Raw genomic sequence first — 8,799 nt, forward strand, 5'->3', positions numbered from 1 at the left:
CCACCTCAGCTCTTCCAATAACCTTTGAGAGCTCCGAACCCCTTTCGTTTGAATATTGAAGTTCGTGTTCAAGTTTTTCCCATTTCAGAGTCCTGTCCTTCAGCATATGCAGGAGTTGGCTGACCGTTAACTCCTCTGACATCAGACGTTTTGTGTGCTCCTGCTCCATTTTCTCCATCAGCTGCTTCTGTTGTCTTTCCAGATTCTCCAACTCTATATCAAAGAACTCTTTCGTTGCATTCAACTCTTGCTCAAAACGGCGAAGCATTTGTTCTAATTGCTGTTGTAGTTTGAAATGGAGTTGAGTTCGAGCCCGGTGTCCCTCAGAAATGGGCACATCAGTAGACTTGCCAGACTCAGAATCCACAGTTAAACTATGTTGTTGTTGCTCAGTGGAATTCTGTGCTGAAACTTTGTCTTTTGCACCTGAGTTGGGCTTACCATCATCCGTTCCAGAGTCTGGGCCGACTATCTTCACCGAGTTCTCACTCGTTATTGTTTGTAGGAAATGCCAGTCCATATTCATTTTCCTAATCCACTCCCGTCCTAGTAGTGGGGAACCTCCTTCAGATATCACATATAAGTCCATTATTTGACTGTCTTCGCCCTTGTGGACCACTGCAACCTCTATTTTCCCGATGGGGTACACTCTTTGCCCCGTGTATGTTTTCAATATAATCCCCATATCCTGTAGGGGAATATGTTGGAATAACTTTCCGTAATCTTTCTTATTTATGACCGTCAATGCCGATCCAGTGTCCAATTCCAGTTTTACTTGGACTCCTTCTATCTGAAGAGTGACCCAAATTGTCTGGAGGTCTGCACCCTTACCAGCGTTGAGTACTCTTAAGCTAGCCAGTTCATTACTGCTAGCGTCTGAATCGGACTCCTGTTCGGTCACCTTGTGTACCTTTGCGTATTTTCCTTGCGGTGACTTCTTGTTGCTGGTCTTCTTCCCTGACCTGCATACTCTAGCTATATGTCCAAGCCTACCACAAGTTCTACATTCTTGGTTTGTAAACCAACACTGGTTCTGATCATGCGTTGTCTTTCCACAACGATAACATTTGCCAGAACTCACACCCAATTTGTGTGCACTGAGCTCCGATGACCGTAGCTGCATTACTGCCGTGCCTCTCGCTGCGGCTTCGTGTGCTGCTGCCATAGTGACCGCCTTCTCAAGCGTCAGCTCATTCTCCTCGAGCAGTCGCTTTTGTGTATCCCATCCTCGTCGCCAGTGTTAAGTATGTGTATTGTATTGAACAATTAACACAAAGACTTAAACGTATAACTCAAACAGGTCTTTACTGGTTGGAGGTAGGGACTATACGTAGGTCTTTACTTCATGCCCACAGGCGGGAACTGAGGGGAGATCAGTACCCACGGTACTATTTATACCCCTATGGCCAGGAGTGGTACTGCGTATCACTACGCCCTACAAGTAGTGCAGTCCTGTCCATAGGTTCAAAGTAGCACACATATTACATACACAACACCTGGAATAGTGGGAGGAGTCAGCCGAGGCATGTCCAGATCTGTACCTAGTGGAATACACATACACATACAGACAGGTATAACAGTGGTTTACCACAGAAATTTAATCCCAAAAAATGGGTGGGTTGGGGTTGGGTGGGAGGTTAAAGTATAAAATTGTGAATCCCAACCCCAAACCACCTCCAACCCAAGCAATTCCAGGTGGGACAGGGGCGGGGAGCCAACCCGCTCCAAGGAGGCAGGTTGGCACTTTAAACATTATAATGAAGCTGGAAGCCTCTGATTTAACCTGATTTAACCCCCAGCCCCCTGAGCTCCTGCATCATCAGCATCCGCCCCCCCCCAATAAAACCACCACCAGGTTCGGACCACCCCAGGATTTGGGTTCGGACTCCCCTGGGGATCGGTCACTCTCCCACCCCCGGGTCAGGAATTAAAACCCCCCCACCCCGAGGATTGCCCCCCTTCCCCCGGGGTCGGGGTTCACACCTACCTGTGGTTGCAGCCTCCTATCCAGCGTTACCCGCCCGACTAGATACCAGTCTGTCAATCAGGATGACATCCAGTGAGGAACGTGTCCGTGATGTCACACGCACGCTGTGGAGTTAAAATTCCACAGTTTGTAGGAAAACCCGGATTTCTGGGTTTCCCACGTTCTACCGGGCCCCCTACTCCGGGCGGGTCAAAAACCTTAAAATTCCGGCCTTTGTGTCTCTAGTGAGGCTCTCACAGAGTTGTGTCACCAAGAACTGCTGCCAACTACCACAGCTAGCACAGCACTGCTTGTTGCAATGAAGATCACTGCAGCTCTCTGTAGTGTATGTACCTTTAAGAGAGAACTACTTTCTACTTTTACAGCTCCTGTATACTGTAGTACCGGCAGTGACCACACCTGTATATAAGCCTTGAGCATGCCTCTGTACCCCCAGTCTTGAGACTACCCTACTCCAGTAAACACCTATTGATTGTTAAGTTACAGCATCCGTGTAGTTATTGAAAAACATCATACTCTCAGAATCACGGATCTAACACCCTCAACTTCTTTGCCATTGGCTCTTTCCAGGCTGCTGCAGGGCGTTTCAGTAACATCAATCAGCCTGCAGTTCATGCGTGCATTAAGCAGGTAACTGAGGCCATGTTTTCTCGAGCTAACACTTTCAGCACTTCCCCCATGAACAACAGAAAGCAGCAGGATAGGGCACTGGGGCTTGAACAGATTGCAGAATTCGGCCAAGTCCAGGACCTCATTGTCTGCACCCACATCACCCTACTTGTAGTGTATGTAACGTTCCACCTTTAAGAGAACTATTTTAAGGGTTGCACTACTTTATCTTGGCTACTGTATACTGTAATACCGGTGGTGACCACACCGGTATATAAGTGCTGTGTAAGGATTTATTGGGCAGATTCGCCCTGACCTTCGAATAGTAAAGTCCTGTTAAAGTTACTCTTGTAGTCTGTGTATTAATTCGCCATATAACACACAGACTTTACAGTGGCGACGAGTTCGATCTTACCCTGCGGCAGCGATACATCCGAAGCAGTTAACGAGCGTCGAGGAGAGGCATCCGCCCTCGTCGTTCTGCTGAGAGAAGACTCGAGTCTGCAGAGCAAGGAAGAAGGAAGAATTCAGACACGAAGCCTTCCATCAGCAACAGGCAGTGATCGTCCCTTCTGTCACGGTGGTGAGTGAGCCGATCAGCCACGAGAAGCAAGTCAGCCACGTTGACTGTGAGTAGGGGGGAAATAAAAAGAAATGGAGGATAAGGGCGGTGAACTCGACCACGGTCGGGGGAAAGGAGCCGGACAGAAGTCGGGGCCAGAGACGCTGAGACTGGGGCAGCGTAGGGCACGGAAGCCACGGTACAAGCGGGAACGCAGCCGGTGTGAGAGACCGGGCTACAAGCGGGCTGGGAGACGCAACAGCGTCGGGAGACAGCTCGACCGCGACCAGCGAAAAAGGCCGGGCAGCTACCGAGGCCGCGAGGCGCTGCGACCGGGATCGTAAGGCGCGGGAAGAAATAAATAAATAAAACCGCGGAGAACTCAGCCGCAGCCGGGGGAGGAAAGGACCGGACTGCGAGAGGGCTGGGGAGGCACGATTGAAAGCCGCTGAGGGAGAGACAGAGCCCGAGTGAGCGGGAGAGCTTCAAAATAAACTGAAGCCGGCGCGCAGGCTGCGAAACTCGAAAGCCAGCGGTCGTCACCCGAGGGCAAAGCTTACCCCCCCGCCAGAGGAAGACAAGCGCGGGAAACCGCCATCCTCGGAGGCGGGGAAGAAGATAAGCGCGGGAAACTGCCATTTTTGAAAAAAAAAGTTAAAAATAAAGAAAAATTTCGTTGTTGTTCTCAGAAAGATTGTGAAGATGCCTAAGCGTGGTAACATCAATGATTTCGATTCCGATGTGGAAGATTGGGCCACGTATGTAGAACGCATCGAGATATATTGTAAGGTCAATAAGATAGCAAATTATGATAAAGCTCTAACCTTACTAAACTCAATGGGTGCGAAGACATACGGGCTATTGAAGCATCTTCTATCACCAGCTAAACCGGCGGATCAGTCTTTCGCTAATATTGTTGCTGTCCTGAAGGATCATTTGAACCCCACACCGCTGATGTTAGCGGAACGATCTAAATTTTACGTGAGAACGCAACTATAAGAGGAAAGCAACGCGGAGTACTTGGTTGAACTGCGTAGGCTAGCAAAATACTGTCAGTTTGGGGAAAATCTGACAGAGGCACTGAGAGACAAGTTCGTGTGTGGGATGTCGAAGGAAGAAACACAAAAGCGACTGCTCGAAGAGAACGATCTTACACTTGATAAGGCTGTCCTTATTGCAGCATCGCATGAAGCCGCAGCGAGAGGCACGGCGGAGATGCAGCTGAAGACAGCGGTACTCAGCGTGGATCAAATGACTTCGGGTACAACGAAATGTTATCGTTGTGGGAAGACAACACACGACCAGAACCAATGCTGGTTTAAAAACCAGGAATGTAGAAAATGTGGCAAGCTTGGTCACATAGCTAAAGTATGCCGGTCAGGAAAGAAGACCAGCAACAATAAGTCACCGCAGAAGAAGTACAGAAAGGTACATAAGGTGACTGGGAAGAGTTCAGATGAACAGAATTCGGATTCAGACTCCAACAGCAAGGAACTGGGTAGTCTGAGGATTCACAATGTGAGTAAGGAAACTGACCGACAAACTATCTGGGTCACACTACAGATTGCAAAAGTCCAAGTGAAGATGGAAGTGGACACCGGATCGGCATTGACGGTCATGAATAAGCAAGATTACAAAAAGTTATTCAAACATATTCCCCTACGGGATACGGAGATAGTATTGCAGACATACACGGGGCATAAAGTATACCCCCATCGGAAAGATAAAAGTCAAGGTGAGACACAAGGGCAAAGAACACCAAGGAATGGACATATATGTACTACCCGAGGGAGGTCCACCACTTCTGGGGCGGGAGTGGATCAGGAAAATAAAGATAGACTGGCACTCCCTAAACACAATGACGGTAGATTCCGGAAAGAAAGATGTCAAACCTGAACGATTGTCCAGAATATTGGACGAGGCTAAAGAGGTATTCCAGCAGGGACTGGGAATACTGAGAGGAATTAAGGCAAAAATCAAGATTGCAGAACATGCAAGCCCAAAATTTTTCAAAGCCAGATCGGTACCTTACGCGATACGACCTGCTGTGGAGGCAGAACTGGAAGAGCTTGAACGTTCAGGGGTACTGTCCAAGGTGGACTGGAGTGAGTGGGCCATGCCCATTGTTCCCGTCATGAAGGCTTCGTCGAGTAACAAGCCAGGGGGACCGGGAAAGGTCCGCATCTGCGGAGACTTCAAGATCACAGTTAATCCGGTGCTTCACACAGTACAATACCCGCTTCCGCGGATTGAGGATATCTTTGCTTCATTGTCTGGCGGGAAACACTTCACCAAGATAGACCTGGTGCAAGCATACTTACAGATGGAAGTCGAGGAAGAGTCGCGCCAGTATCTCACAATCAACACGCACAGAGGCTTGTATCGATATAATAGACTGGTTTTTGGAGTGGCTTCGGCGCCAGCAATTTGGCAGAGGGCCATGGAGCAGGTCTTACAGGGTATTCCAAGCACTCAGTGTTACTTGGACGATATCCTGATTACGGGAGAGGACGAGGAGGAACACCTCACAAATTTGAAACTGGTGCTCACCAGGTTGAAGGAATATGGCCTTCGAGCTAACCGCCAGAAATGTGAGTTCTTCCAGAAACGGATCTCGTACTGTGGTCATGTCATTGACCAAGAGGGCCTGCACAAGTCACCTGAAAAGATCGAAGCTGTCGTGAAGGCCCCCGCTCCGGAAAATGTATCACAGTTGAGGTCGTTTCTGGGGTTGATTAACTATTACCATAAGTTTCTGCCAAATCTATCCACGGTGCTGCACCCGCTGAATGCTCTGTTGCGGAAAGAAGTACCATGGAAGTGGAGCGAGGACTGTAAGAAGGCCTTTCGCAAAAGCAAGGCATTGATCACCTCTGAGGAAGTGTTGGCTCACTTCAATCCAACGCTACCTCTTCGTCTAGCTTGTGATGCTTCCCCTTATGGTATTGGAGCAGTACTCTCACACAAGTTGCCAAATTGCTCGGAAAGGCCAGTCGCATTTGCATCCCGATCATTGACCTCCGCTGAGCGCAATTAAGCTCAGATAGATAGGGAGGCTCTCAGCCTTGTGTGGGGAGTAAAGAAATTCAATCATTACCTGCAGGGCAAGAAGTTTACATTGCTGACAGACCACCAGCCGTTAGTATCCATATTCAACCCTAACAAGGCCGTTTCCACTATGACAGCGCAAAGGCTACAGAGGTGGTCCGTGTTACTAGGGGCACACCAATATGACATCGAATACAAAAGGTCCAAACAGCATGGAAATGCTGATGGGTTATCGCGCCTACCGTTGCCAGTGGTAGAAGAGGCGACTACAGTGGACCCAGTGGAGATGTTCCACTCAACCATAGTGGAATGTCTACCAGTAACAAATTCTATGATCGAAAAGGAAACAAGAAATGACCCGACTCTCTCACGAGTCTACGATTTAACGGTGGAGGGATGGCCAGCACATGGTGAACCAATGCTGCCAGCATTTTTGCAAAGAAGAGAACAGCTGTCAGTGTGCCGAGGAACCTTGATGTGTGGATCTAGAGTGGTGATTCCACCCAAACTCCAGCATAAAGTGCTAAAGGAGCTGCACGAGGGGCATCTGGGTGGAGTGAAAATGAAGAACCTAGCCAGAGCGTTTGTGTGGTGGCCAGGTATTGATGGAGACATCGAAGAAATAACCAAGAGCTGTCTAGGATGCCAGAAGGTCCAAAACGCCCCACCACAAGCTCCTCTGCATCCATGGGAGTGGCCCTCATCTCCATGGCAAAGGGTACATATCGACTTTGCTGGTCCATTTATGGACTCAATGTTTTTAATCGCGGTGGATGCACACTCCAAGTGGCCGGAGGTAATAAAGATATCCTCCACCACCACGGGAAAATACCATCACAGTATTAAGGACCATATTTGCCAGGAATGGGCTGCCGGAACAGATCTGTTCTGATAATGGACCGCAATTTGTGTCCGAAGAATTCAGGAAGTTCTTAAAAAGCAATGGGGTTAAGCACTACACGTCCGCCCCATACCATCCCGCCACCAATGGATTAGCTGAAAGGTTTGTCCAGACCTTCAAGAAGGCCATAAAGGCCATGGGTAATGAAGACATAAATCTACAACATAAGGTAGATAACTTCTTGTTGGCGTACAGGAATGCAACACATGCGGTCACAAACCAAACTCCCGCCATGATGTTTTTCAATAGAAGACTAAGATGCCGGCTGGATTTGATTAAGCCAAACGTCAGAAGGGACGTAGGGAACCGGCAATTTCAAGGCATGAATGAAAGGCCAACTAGAACCTTCCAGATAGGTCAACAAGTTTTGGCCCGGGACTACCGTACCGAGAAATGGCAGCCTGGAACTATTGGAAAAAGGCTAGAACCGCTGATGTATACCGTGGACATTGGTGAAAGCATAATAAGGCGCCATGTTGACCAGATCATAGAGTCATCCACAAAGGGCCAACCTACTCCACAACTCTATACGTCTAATGTTGAAGCAGAGATACCCAGAGCATCTACCTCCGATCCGGTAATACTGGAATCAGATGAACCTGACACTGTCCTTCAAGCAGAATCGACCTTGCCAGAAGAACCTACTACACCACCGAAAACTACTACACCACCGAGGCGTTATCCGGACAGAGTCAGGAAGCCTCCAGAGAGACTGAATCTGTGAACTGTTTTACATAAAGTTGTATATATGTTATGATGTTATATTAATGGGAATATATATATACTGTTAACCTAAAAAGGGAGGATTGTAGTGTATGTAACGTTCCACCTTTAAGAGAACTATTTTAAGGGTTGCACTACTTTATCTTGGCTACTGTATACTGTAATACCGGTGGTGACCGTTAAGTGCTGTGTAAGGATTTATTGGGCAGATTCACCCTGACCTTCGAATAGTAAAGTCCTGTTAAAGTTACTCTTGTAGTCTGTGTATTAATTTGCCATATAACACACAGACTTTACACTACTCTTTCCTTCAGATGACCCCACTGCCTTCATGAATTGCAAGGGCTTCCACCGTAAACATGTACAACTTGTGCGATCATCAACACTGCAACATGCAGGTCACTTCCCTGGCAGCTGCCCTGATGCATTTTTATTACACCAACCCTTCATTGTCTTCACCCCCCCACCCTCCACCCACCCCCCTCCCCTCATTAACTCTGTGCCTATGCACAGCAGTGGTAGTGTAGGTCATGTTGATCATGCTGATTGTGTGAGCATGTGAGTGAGAGAATTAAGTCGAAAGAGAAAAGGAAGGGCAGCTGCCCAAACACCCTGTGGTGCATGGCCTCCAGCCTGGCCAACTCTGATATTGTGAGCACTCTATCTGTCAATAATGTAGACAGGGGCCTCTTAGGAACATCGGAAAAGGCCTAGGCTATTCATCCCCTCAAACCTGTTCTGCCATTCAATTAGATCATGCTTGAACTCCATTTACCCAACGGACCCAACTTCCACAGCCCTTTGGGGGAGAGAGTTCCAGATTTCCACTACCCTTTATGTGAAAACGTGCTTCTTGATTTCATTCCCAAATGGCCTCACTCTAATTTTAAGATAATTCTCCCTTATTCATATTCCCCACCAGAGGAAATAGTTTCTCTGTATATATCCTATTGAATTCCTTTATTATTT

Source organism: Somniosus microcephalus, chromosome 7 (genome assembly GCF_052327205.1).
Source record: "Somniosus microcephalus isolate GS21.2 chromosome 7, FLI_Smic_1.0, whole genome shotgun sequence".
NCBI classification, from domain to species: domain Eukaryota; kingdom Metazoa; phylum Chordata; class Chondrichthyes; order Squaliformes; family Somniosidae; genus Somniosus; species Somniosus microcephalus.